This window comes from Sceloporus undulatus, chromosome 3, assembly GCF_019175285.1.
Source record: "Sceloporus undulatus isolate JIND9_A2432 ecotype Alabama chromosome 3, SceUnd_v1.1, whole genome shotgun sequence".
Lineage (NCBI taxonomy): Eukaryota > Metazoa > Chordata > Lepidosauria > Squamata > Phrynosomatidae > Sceloporus > Sceloporus undulatus.
In genome coordinates this window covers 118818806-118831504 of record NC_056524.1, presented here as the reverse complement: position 1 = coordinate 118831504, position 12699 = coordinate 118818806, and the positions used below count along the sequence as shown (strand labels likewise).

At 39.7% G+C, this 12699-nt stretch overlaps 1 pseudogene; it reads left to right on the top strand.

Moving 5' to 3' along the window:
- The first annotated feature begins 11220 nt into the window (after positions 1-11220).
- On the top strand, positions 11221-11644 carry LOC121926560 (annotated as a pseudogene).
- The last annotated feature ends 1055 nt before the right edge of the window (positions 11645-12699 follow it).

Here is a 12699-nt window from a genome sequence, read left to right as displayed (position 1 = left end):
AAGTGATAATGAGTCTGGTAACCAGAAAACACATCAGTGGCTATGTTTCCCCCATTCAAAAGGACAAAGCAAGAGAAGTATGCAGTTGCTCAGTCTCAGCATTTCTTATGAGATGTAAAAAGGTGAAGTTGTGAGAACTGCTTGAAGTAGAAATATTTGGCAGACCAGTGAGTTTTGAATTTTCTCTACATAAGACAACTCAATGCATGAAGACTGCATGTGTGTGAAGAAAGAGGGAAATGCTTCCTGTCTCTGCAAAACAAACCTCACATCAAGGATTCTAGCATAGCATCCTTATTGACACAAACTACATTTCTAAGTGCAAAAAGAGTGGAAGAGAATTTGAACAGAGGGTTGGGCAAATTTCTCCCATATTCAAAGACAGTCATTTAGTGGTCAGAGTTGTACATGCATTTGTATGGGAAGGGTAATAAGAGGATCTGCAACAGTGGAGAAGGCCCTATTGGCCTGGCCAGCCTTGTGGGAGAAAGGGACTAAGTAGAAGCTAGTACTTAGTCTGTGGCAGGTAGTGAGGGAGAGAATAAGAGTTATGGTGAACATTGTGGCACACTTTGGTGAAGAGGGGTGGGGGCTCTGGAATTGCCTCATTAGGTCCTGAGACCCGGGTCACGTAGGGAAGGCATTTACCTTGGGAGGTGGTCTGAGGGCTTTGCCCTCATTTTAAGTCATGTGTCTGGGGGTTGGAGAGTTCTTCATATCTGCCTTCCAGCGGAAGACCAAACAGGAAGGAACCCAGCTGGACAGATTAAATAGGTTCTATGTTAAATAAAGTGGCCCTTATTCAAACCTGTTCATTATGCTTAGTTCTATTACTCGATAGTTTGTCAGCAAATGTGAAGTAGGTCTGGAAGCACCTTCTCAGACAAAATATCAGAGGAAGAATTATGGTTGGACTAATGGAATGTTGCATATTACTATTTAATATGTAAGTAGTGATATGTGACAGAATACTATCTGTGCAGAAGGATACAGAGGTAAATAATATGTCTGATCAACTTTAATAGTATGGTCATGCAAACAGTCCTGTCCCTAAAGTGTCATCTTGACACAATAATATTGAACCCCAGGCAACAGTTCTCAGCAGGTGACTTGCAGAGCATGCAGTCAAGGAAGATTCAGAAAATAAGAACAGTTCAGCAATAGAAAGACCCAAGGAATGTCATCACCAAAAGAGATTAGAAGTGTTTAATTGCAACAAATGACTCCTAATAAGTAAATGACTTCTCAAAAGGAAGGCACTTGTTATAAACCTCAAGCAGACTACAGTTGCAGTTGAGTGGGCCTCTGTCAGGTCATACATAAGACGTCAGGCTGTGGAATCTGCTCAGAACAATATATTTCACCTGTTTTTTAGTGGTTATTGATATTCCAGAAACATTAGGACTGCTATCATGTTTTGCTTGCTTCTACTTGTCTCTTGACTCTGTCTTTCCGTCTTTCTATATAGCGCTGGCAGAACTTGTCTGTTGTCACCTGGTTATGATTCTTCTTATGTTAGCTGTGTGCTGGCTTTGTGAGGCTTTACAGGTGCTGAGTTTGAACTTCCTGACCTTGCTTTTCTGTCTGTCAAGACTGCCCATTTGCTTGTCCAGGCCTTGGTTGTTTCATGCCTGGACTATTGTAATAGCCTACTATTACTTTGGTCCTAGTATTTAAGGCTCTGCACTTTAAACTCACCTAGTATTTGATAGCTCAGCTAGCACAGTATGCCCCAGCTAGAATTTAAGATCTGCAGACAAAGGATTATTGGTGATTCCACCAATATGTATGGCTCTGTCAAGGCTGTGACCCTTTCAGGATCTGGGTCCATGTTTGTGGAACAGTTTTCCTTTGCACCTTTGGCTGGAGGAGGACCATACTCGCTTTCAAAAAGGGTTGAAGACCTTCCGCTTCAATTCACCAGATTGCTGAACTGTTGAGTGTGCCTAAGATTGCCAAGATGAGTTGTGACTGATAAGGAGTTCTTTTAGTATATTAGTATGCTATTTTAGCATTTTAGCATTTGTATTATTTGAGTTTTATTATCTGTTTTTATTATATTTGTCTGCTGTTCTGCCCTTTGGTGGAAAGGGCATTATAAATAAGCATTGTTGTTGTTCTCCTGCAGTCAGGACCAAAGCAAGTACATGCTTAAAAATCCTGGTGCTTTTCAAATGTCCCAAACATATCGAGTTCTTAGCTGTAAATGTGATCTGGCATTGTTGAGATAGGAATGTGGATGAAAGGAAGAAAATAAGAAAATCTTGCACTTGAAAAGGTATGGATCACATTAGGCTGATCAACACAGTGAGTCATCCTCTGAAGTTTCATCAACCTTCATGTCAGCTCCTCTTCTTTGAAAGAATGAAACATCATTACTGTTCCTCTCATATGTGCTGCCATTTTGGGATAGAAGCTGTCATTTTCATGATCAATCTCACTTGGGTGATGCCTTTTCCAAGATGCATATTGGCTCAGAGAACATTTAAAGGGCAATTCTTTCCATTCTTATCCATAGTAGTGATTCCATTGTCATCTATATTGAGGATAAGGCATTTATATCCCCTAAAGCCATTTTGATGAGGTCTGTTTTAAGTATTGAAAGCAAGCTTGATATATATATATATATATATATATATATATATATATATATATAGAGAGAGAGAGAGAGAGAGAGAGAGAATGATTTTCACTACCAGATTATCTATCACTTAAAGTTTGTTTCATTGAATCTGATTGCTTTGAAAGAATAAACGATATAAAGAAAGCTCATTGTAATCCACTGATTTCCTTGCCAGGATCACCCTGAAGATATATTGAGTTGAAATAGAAACAGCACCATTTTGATTTAAAGAAAAGTCAGTTTTGAGACCATGGCACACAGATTTGCAGGGAGGAACAAATTTTGCTGTGCCCTGAGGAAAGAGACCTGGTTCAAGGTTGTGGTGCACAGCACTGTGATGTTAAGCATGAGGGGGCAAAGCCAGAGAGTTTATTAAGTTCTGTCCATCCCTTCCAATTCATCTGTGGATCTAATAATTGGGGGGGGGGATGATATCTGAGAGGTGGGAATGGAGTGAGTTCCTAACATCATCCTCAGGCTTTGTTGGCAGCTTAGTAGGAGGGATGGGTGTCAGTATTCTCACTGTTGGTCCTGACTGTTATGGTCCTTGTTGACAAAAGGGAGTGTTAGGGAGATGTGGCCCCACTTGTGCATGCTTTTGTGCATTTAACTACTAAAAAATCCCTCTGTACCAGAAAACAGTTGTGCCATCATGCACGAAAGGAAGTTCACAGTGAGGCATGAATTTTGTATGAGTATATGCAAGACATTCTTTTTCTTCTCGAGCATTTCTAACACACACACACACACACACACACACACACACACACACACACTTCCTTCTAAAATTTATATCAACCTAAGTATGCCTGTGTTATAGATCAATAACATCAGTGACAGATATCTATAGTTATAGGTATTTCCACACAGTTGAATTATGTTAACTGAACATGGGAAGAGAGGTTAATAGGATTTATAGCAAAAGAGGATGAGAAAGAGAGAGAAAAAATAGCCTTAAGTTCAGTCTGTGAAATTTTCAAAGCAAGCTGAGTCCTTTCTTGGGTTTCTAGATCAGTACACACTGAGCTGGCTTTGTCAGTTTCAAAACATTCTTCTGAGATATAGATATAGATATATATATAGTGCACCGCATTGCTTGACCCAAGCCTTGCTACCCACTTACTTTTTAAAAGAATAAAAAGTGCTGTGAGTCAGAATCTTTTTATACTTAAAGATCTATATTACATATCACTGCAAAAGTTTTGCTTCATTTCCAAGAAAAGAAAAGAAAAACCCTGACACATAATACTGCACAACAGGGGGAAATTTTTTTGTATCTGGGGCTGTCTGGTTTTACAGAGACAGATAATAACCCATTATAGCTTTGATAGCATTCTAATACAATGTTGATTGTTCTTTTCTCCCAGTGTAGCTATCAACCTGGTGAAAAGCAGTACTTTGAGGATATTCCAGCATGGCTTGAACTATTGAATTCAGCTGTCAACATCATGGCAAATGTACATTGTATGGAATTGTAATAAAAGGTTTATCATCTTGAAAAATGATAAGATTCTAGCCAGTTTTATAAAGCCATGTTTTTCTGTGAACTGTGCATTGTAGTGAGCTTTAAGCCATTTCATACAATGCATGTTTAGAAGTGTGTGTGTGTGTGTTTATAACTGCACTGAAATTTGGTCTTTGTGTTACTTTACCTGTATACAATAGCATTCCCTGCTCATCCACATTTCTTATTTTGGAAGTTAAAGTTGACTGGCTATAGACACACTTCAGCACAAGTTTTTAAACACTATTGCCTAAATCCAGATGCTAACCTCAACTAGAGCAGGGCCACTGAATAACTGGAACTTGCATGTGTGAACTAGAGATGGAATGAGTATTTGACAATTTCCCAAACATGGTCAAAGTTTGGTTTTCCTGATCACCCAGATTACACTGTCAGGAAGAAATAAAAAGCATTTGGAAAGTTCCAATAACTTGCAGAACTTTCCAGCTGTTGGTTTGAACACAGGAAAGCAGCACAACTTTGTCAACTCTCTGCAGCCTTAAAGCTGAACAGTTGGAATACAATGCAACTTTCCAAGGCAATGTTGTGGTGTGTTTTCTGTCTTTGCAAGAGAAAAAAATCCCCAATGTTTTGTTACTATGGGAAGAAATGTCTTTTCCTAAACATCTGTTGAGAAGTGAGAAAATCGAGAATTTCCATCTATAGTGAAAAAATGCCAAGTTCTGATTGAGTCAATGGCTTCCCTCTAGTTAGAACTAGTAATTGGGTTTAGGATTATACACCATATATGAATAGAATTAGTGACATTCTTTTCCCTGTGGTTGTGTACATTTTCCAGAATAGTTGCTTTCCATATTACTCACAAACAATAAAAGATTAGGATATATATATATATATATATATATGAATGAGAGAGAGAGAGAGATTATATCTCAGCTACCCAGCAGACAGTGCTCTTTGCGCAATTTATAAATTGTCAGGTGGGGGTGGTATTTTTGTGTTTAAAAAAAAACAACAGTATTGTCACCGGGGCCCGTTACAAACGGCACTTTAGTATGTGCTCCGCGCATGCTAGGGTTAAAAAGGGGCATCCTTTCCAGACACCCCCAACCCTAGGACGTGCGGAGCGCACACAAAATGGTGGCGGCTAACGGCCGCCGCCATGAGGACGTCACGACTGCGCCGCCTCTATACGGGGAAGTGACGTCCTCGCTCCGCGCCAGGGCGTCTAGTGCGCCCTTAGCGTGGAGCAGGAAAGAGCTCCGTTTCGGAGCTCCTTCCTGGTTTTCCTTCACATGGCTGTGCCCAGCAGTCCAAAGGAGAAAGGGGGCAAGCGGCCCCTTTCTCCTCCTCCCCGCCACTGCAGGGTGTCATTGGGGCTTGAAGCCCCAGGGACACCCCTTTTCAGACTGTGGGGAAGCGGCATTTTGCCCCTTCCCCGCAGCCTGAAAAGCGGCGGATCGGGGCCTCATCGGCTGCTGTTCTGGCCGCTGAGGCCCCGATACACCGGGGAAAGGGGCAGGTGCAGCCTGCCCCAAACAGGCGGTCTGTAACCCGCCTAACTCTGGACAGTTTTGCCCCTGTATCAGTACATGTGTCTTCCCTCTCTACTAAGTCTCAGCCCTAGTTTACTCCCACCATTCGATTTCTCTGCTCCTGCTCTTAACTAGCTGAGCATTTGTGGGCTGACTTTATCCATTATAAAATTGTTCTTTCCTCTTTTTTCACATGCTTTATCTATGGTAAAACAGATTTTTTAAAATAAATCACTGATTGACACCAATGAGTGGGGCCCGCAGCATCTTTCTTCTGTCTTTAACTCTTTGTTAAAGCCTAAAGCCTTCATCTCCTTTTGTTTCTTCATTACTTTCCCCTAATGATTTTGCTGCCTACTTCATCACTAAGATTACTACTATCCTTTCTAATCTTGATTCTCCTGTCTCTCTACTACTAATCTTCAGCTACTTCCAACCAAAAAAATTTCTGCATTCCCTTCTGTTTTGCTGGATGAATTTTCTATGCTGCTGATCTCTTCCAAACCTACAACTTGTTTTCTTGATCCAATTCCTTCTAGTCCTCTAATTTCTGTTACCTCTTCTTTTTTGTCCTCGCTTCTCTATATCTTTAATCTTTCCCTTTCTACAGGTTATTTTCCTTCTGCTTTTAAACATGCCCTAATTTCTCCCATTTTGAAAAGAAACCTTCTCTTGATCCCACCACCCCATCTAGCTATCAGCCTATTTCTTTTCTTCCTTTTCTTTGTCATGAGCCAAGGCAAATGGCCTTTATTTTATTCTCATCCTTCTTGATCTGCCTGCAGCCTTTGACACCGTTGATCACGGTCTCCTGGTTGACATACTCTCCTTTTCGTTGACTGTTGGCGTTCCACAGGGCTCTGTTTTGGGTTCCTTGTTTTCTCTTTATACTCTGTCCTTAGCTCCTTTGGCCTTCATTACCATCTATACGCCAGTTACATTCAACTGTATCTTTCTACCCCTGAACTCTCTCCAGTTGTTGAACTGCAAGTTTCATCTTGCCTTGTGGCTGACTCTGACTGGATGCTTCACCACCATTTGAAGCTCAATATGGCCAAGACTGAGCTACTTGTTTTTCCACCAAAGCCAACTGTGCAATATTCCTTTTCTACCTTAGTCAATGAAGATTTTCATATCTGCCTGCACTGTTGCTAAAACGTCCCTGAAACATCGCTCAAAGGTGGAGGAAGCATGTGTGTCTGGAAGCCAAGCACACTTCCTCAATAGTTAGGGAACTGTCGCTCCCTCTAGTGTCCCTGAATCATCGCAAGGGGAGCAGATTTCCTATGAACACAAACTTTGCATGCATAGGAAATCTGCTCCCCAGGAACAATTCAGGGACGCAAAGGAGGAAACAACATTTCCTTGATGATTGAAGAAGTGCGCCTGGCTTCCAGACATGCACGCTTCCTCCACCTTTGAGTGATGTTTCAGGGACATTTTTGTAGTGATGCAGGCAGGTGTGGAAATCTTCAATGCTATCTGTATTCAACCAATGCAGGAAGCCTGTAGTTTTGGTTTTATTTTTGATTCATCCCTGTCATGTATCCCTCAGATTCAGGCTACTGCCAAGTCATGCAGATTCTTTCTTTTTAATATTGTGAAAATCAGACAATTTCTTTTGGCATCTGCTGCCAGGATTCTGGTCCATGCACTAGTGGTTTCACAATTGAATTATTGTAATCTTTTGATGGGGCTTCCTCTTTCCCACCTTCATCCTCTAATCTTTGTTCAACATTCAGCTGCACGTATCATCATGTCTGCTCACCGTTTCAATCACATCTCTTTTTTATTGTCATTCCTCCACTGACTCCCTCTCCCGTATTCGCTACAAACTTCTGTTAGTGACTTTCAAAGATCTGTATGGTTTCGCCCCTCCCTACCTGTCGGAGTTGGTGTTTCCTTACCTTCCTAGCCTAGGTCTGGTAACCAAGGAGTACTGTATCAACCAAGGACTTCCACTTCTTCAGCTCAGATCCACCCCTTTTTCACTCACTGGCCTTCATTTGCGGAAGCTTCCTGCACAAGCTCTGTCCATTACTTCATTAACCAGCTTCAAAGCTGAACTGAAGAAATCCTGGTTAGGGAAGCATTCCCAGGCCTTACATGATTGTTAGCCTGTGTTGTTTTAACCTGTGTTGTTTATTTTATTGCTTCCAATTTAATATATGTATTAATCTCCATTGTTCTTTGTAGAGTGTATGCCACTGGCAGGTCTTTTTTATTTTATTTTATTTTCATTTATTGTATGTGCAGCACTGTGTAAACCTACAGCACTTTATAAATACATCCTAATACTAATACTAATACTACCACTAATAATAATAATTGTTCTTAGTTGTTCTGCGAAGTACGATCATTTCATTGGCTCATCTCACTCAAAGTTCAAAGACCACTACCTTATCTGAGCCTCAGAGAGTGTGACCTGCCCATATTGCTCTGCTTCACATTAGAATACAATCCCAAATAAGTCTACTCAGAAGTAAGGCAAAATCCAGGGGATTTATTCAGAATAGACCAGCATGCAGTAATATTTACTCACAAGTAATGTCCATGGTGAGGTTTACTTTGGAATAAGCAGGACTGTTAACTACACACCCTTTCAGGCAGCCATAACTGAACTAAAAGGGGGAGGAGAGGAGTTGCTTTGTAAAGATAAGCACAATAGGACAGGTTTCCCCAGCCAAGTGTGAATAAGATTTCATTTTCACTGCATGCACTCCAGAGACTCAAAGGAAAATGTTAACAGGTGATTTAAACCAGATCTTGTTGTTTTTGTATGGAAGCAGAATTAATAGCAGCACTCCCTGGTGTTAAGACCCTGCCTGAATGGTTGTTTATATAAAGTGCATAACCCTGCCCATTGACTTTTCCTTTGAAATTCTTGCCCTATCACTTCATTTGCAAATGTTGTAAGGTGAAAATTGTCACCCCTTGGTTGAGCAAGTGTCACATTTTACAGCTCAGAAAAAGAATTGATTCGAGCATCAAGAAACCAAAATGCCTTATGTTTGATGAACAGTGATGAGCCTTTGTCACATTTCTACTGTAAATCTATCTCCCTCACCTCTTCTTCACCATATATCCTCTGTCCCACCACAAACAACTCTGTTGACTGAATATGTGTGATGACACAATTTGAGTTTGCATGTCATATTCGTTGTTGTTAGTTTTAAGCCAGTCGGTGTCCTTCGGTTTTGAACTCCCTCCACTTTGACTATTCAAGATTTCTGTCATTGTGAGGAAGTATTATATGCCACTGGAAATGTTAATTGTTTGCTATTGAAACAATTTTATTAAAGTTCAGAACATTTTTAGTTGTCAATTCCTATTCTGCATCCCGTGGGGAAATATGTTAAAAACTGCTTGGTGCCAAGATGATGAAAGATAAATCCACACAATTACTGTCTTTAATGCAATTCTCAATGTTTCATAGAAAGTATTATGCAAAAAAAGATATTTATTTTGCTTTGAAAGAGAAGTTGAAAGACCTTAGAAAATGATTGGAAGAAAAACAACAACTAAATGTCATTGGCTTTCAATGGCTTTAAACTAAATTTCACACAAATTACAGTCATCTGCATAATAAGCACATGAGAATACCAGACATTTGAAGCTTGTCAGATTGCACATTAAAAGCTTTGTCACACTTTGTGGGGCCTGCCATTATTGTCCATAAATACATCTCATTTCTAAAATTATTTATATATTGGTTTATCATGATCTCTGATTCTAGTACAATCTTAAGTCTCTGTGTGTGGCGTTCAATATACATACTGGAAATATACTATTCCAAATTTCCAACAACTCTCCTTTAGTTTTTTGGAAAGGTATTTCAGAATGAAATCAACCATCTCCGCCATCTCAAAATAGTAATCAAAGTGCATTGCTATGCAATGGTGTAATAGTAGCTACAGAAAGGGAAAGTAGATGTTGCTGTTTTTTGTTTTTACAAAGGAGCTGACATAGCAGTGTAACTCAAGCACTGGGAACAAAGCCTGTTGAGGGGAGAAGTGCATAATAGGATGTCACTGTTTGTAAGCCTTCAGACAGCACTGTGTTCCATCACTTTGCCATGTGAAATGGTGAAATTTATGAGCTGTCAGACTGATAGTACTTTGCTGCCCCAAACAAGCCTGAAGTGTACATGAGGGAGGGAACAACCAGTGTGGAAAATATGCTCTCCATGTGCATCTGAAAAATGGGTATCTGTTTCTCTTGAACATATTTTGTCATTTAAGATGATTTTTTCTGATAGTGATCTATACCCTACTTGAGCTGACTTAGCTCCCTGTGGCTTTCCATTTTCATTTACTTCAGCTCTGCTTAACTACTCTCTAATGTCAGCACTGTGGGCATCATAGTGACTGAAGCAGCAGAACACAGGGAAATGGGATGACCTGCATATGCAAACATTGGACTTTTATGATTGCAACTGCAGGTAACTTGGTAATGCTTTGTCTCTGAACATGAAATAAAATAAAAACAAACAAATAATCGGGATTACAAAACAAGCTTCATAAATGGCAATTGCATGGTTCTTCAAATCATTTATTTCTGTTATGATTGCAACATAATGATCAAAAGGTTGATTTTATTATAATTTTTGTTTCTGTGATAATGCCTCTGAAAAGTATAAAGTTTTTGACCATATTTGCAGTTTGAGATGTTATGCACAAAACTGACTGGTGCAAAAAGACGAACAAACAAACAAACAGTATTTTCTCTTCAGAACAACCATGTGTGAATGTTGCATAGAATAAATCCCAAACTGTGAAGATTCATGTCACGTAACCTTTCTTCCCATAAGGATTTCTTAACAACTGAGAAACAATTTTGACAATTTTTAATAAATACTTTCTAATATTCTTCTCATTACTAATTCCTGTGGGTGAAACCCATTTTAGTCCAATTTGAAGTGGCATAATTGAAATCAATGTAAGTATTGACTAACACTTCCCATTTGTTTTAATGAATCTACTGTAGTTCAAGTCCAAATAGGATTTGATCTCATGTCCATCAGATGCTGACTGCTCTTCTCTCCCTCCAAGGCTACAGAAGTGGCAGTTGAGATAGGTCCTACAACTTTTTTTCATTTGCTGGACCTAGGCATAATGGAGCTGTGCTTGCTCTTATATTTTTTCTCTTCCAAGCAACAGCAGTAGCAGATGGGATGGAGGAAGGCCCTTTCACCAGCTACTGGACCTAGGATAGCACTGTGCCTGCCTGTTCTTCTCTCCTTCTAGAGGTCATAGCTGTGACAACTTAAATGAAGGAAGGGCTTTTTCTCAGTTGCTGAGCCTAGGTATGAGGAAGTTCTGTCTGCCTGTTAGTCTATATACATACCACTCTAGTGTAGGCTGAGTTTCACTTATCCAGAGTGTAGGCTGAGTTTCATGTTTAACTGAGATAGTGACACCTTTTCTTTCTGATGCTACAATGTACACAAACTTCCATGCATAATATTATTAAAATAATGGTAAAAAAATTACCCTCTGGTTATGTACATAAGGTATATGTGGACATAAATGAATTCTAAGTTTAGACTTCTATCCCATCCTAAGATATCTCACTATGTGAGAGCGAGGCTACGCTTTTAAAGGTGACAGAAGAAGGACAGCGGCGGCGCGGTTTATTCCCCACAGAGCTTCCTTCCCCTGCTTCCGTCGCCAGGCGAGAGAGAATCGCCACCATGTCAGCTGCTTTGTTGCCCAAACCGCAGATGAGAGGCCAAACGTCTGAGAAAACACATCGCAGTAGCATTTATCTTTGCTTTGGGATGTGCAGCTTCTTACAAGTGTGGTGTGGCTGAGCCCAGGAAAAAAGCATATGCAGACTTTTACAAAAACTATGATGCCATGAAGGACTTTGAGGAAATGAGGAAAGCTGGGGCTTTTCAGAGTGTGGGACCCAAATGATCTAAGCAGATTTGGATCAATGACAACTAAGCATCGCTGTTTCAGAGAACTATACCTTGTGATTCACCTCAGTGTCTGACACACTGTAATATTGCTCATTTAAAAAAAAAAAAGATATCTCACTATGTATGTATATGTAAATACAGGTATTCCAAAATGAATAAATAAATCCAAAATCAAAAGCATGTCTGGTCCCAAACATTTTATATAAGGGAGACTCAACTTGAATTTATTTCCTATAGCACACCTCAAGCCTTCAAAGTAATTGTTCCATGTTGGGAAAATGTTGCTTGTTTTACATATCTTTAATATTCTGATGTCATAGGTTTCTGCTATAAGTACTCACATTATGACAATAAAATCTTAATAGTAATAAACAGAGTGAGAAGTCATAATGAACACAGAGAAATGCAGTAATTAAACACAGTCCAGCAGGAAAGGTTAAGACTTAGGCTCAATTAAGGAAGTATTTTCCTCTTGCAATTGGAATCACAAGCAAGAGAAGAAGAGAAACATACTAATTAGTTTTGCCCCCTCCATCACATTGTCTGACTTATCACCAGTCCCATCACCTTTTCTGTGTTGAAATACAAACACCTACAAAAGGAAGCTTTGTACTTGTGTTATCTAGAAGTACGATTTGGAACTCTATGTATCACCTACACTTGAATATGCAGTTCAATTAAATATTAGTCTTATTTCTTATTTTGAAATGAATGGGATCTCTTAGCAAGAAATATTTTTATTACAATTAATCCCTGAGCCATTATTATTATTATTATTATTATTATTATTATTATGGCTCAGGGATTAATTGCAACATAGTTACTACAGGAGAGTGGGCCCCTTTGTTGACCTCCATGAAGAGAGGCCAGATGGTAAAATAAATTTGGCCTGATTTGCCAAGCCATGCCATGTAATAGGGGACAACTGAAAAGGCTATTTAAGCCTGTTGGCTTCTGGTGTAGTTTTTCCTTCTAACTTGTGATGTCACCTACCTACCCTCAGTGTAGTGTGAGCTTTGCTGGTCATCTAAGGCCCTGTTAGAAATTCTCCTCCCCCCCCCCCAATTACATATTTTGTTTGGGTTTTTTGCCCACCCCATACTGGAAATTGGATACTTAGCTTGAGATGGTCTCATTAAATAGATTTCCCTTG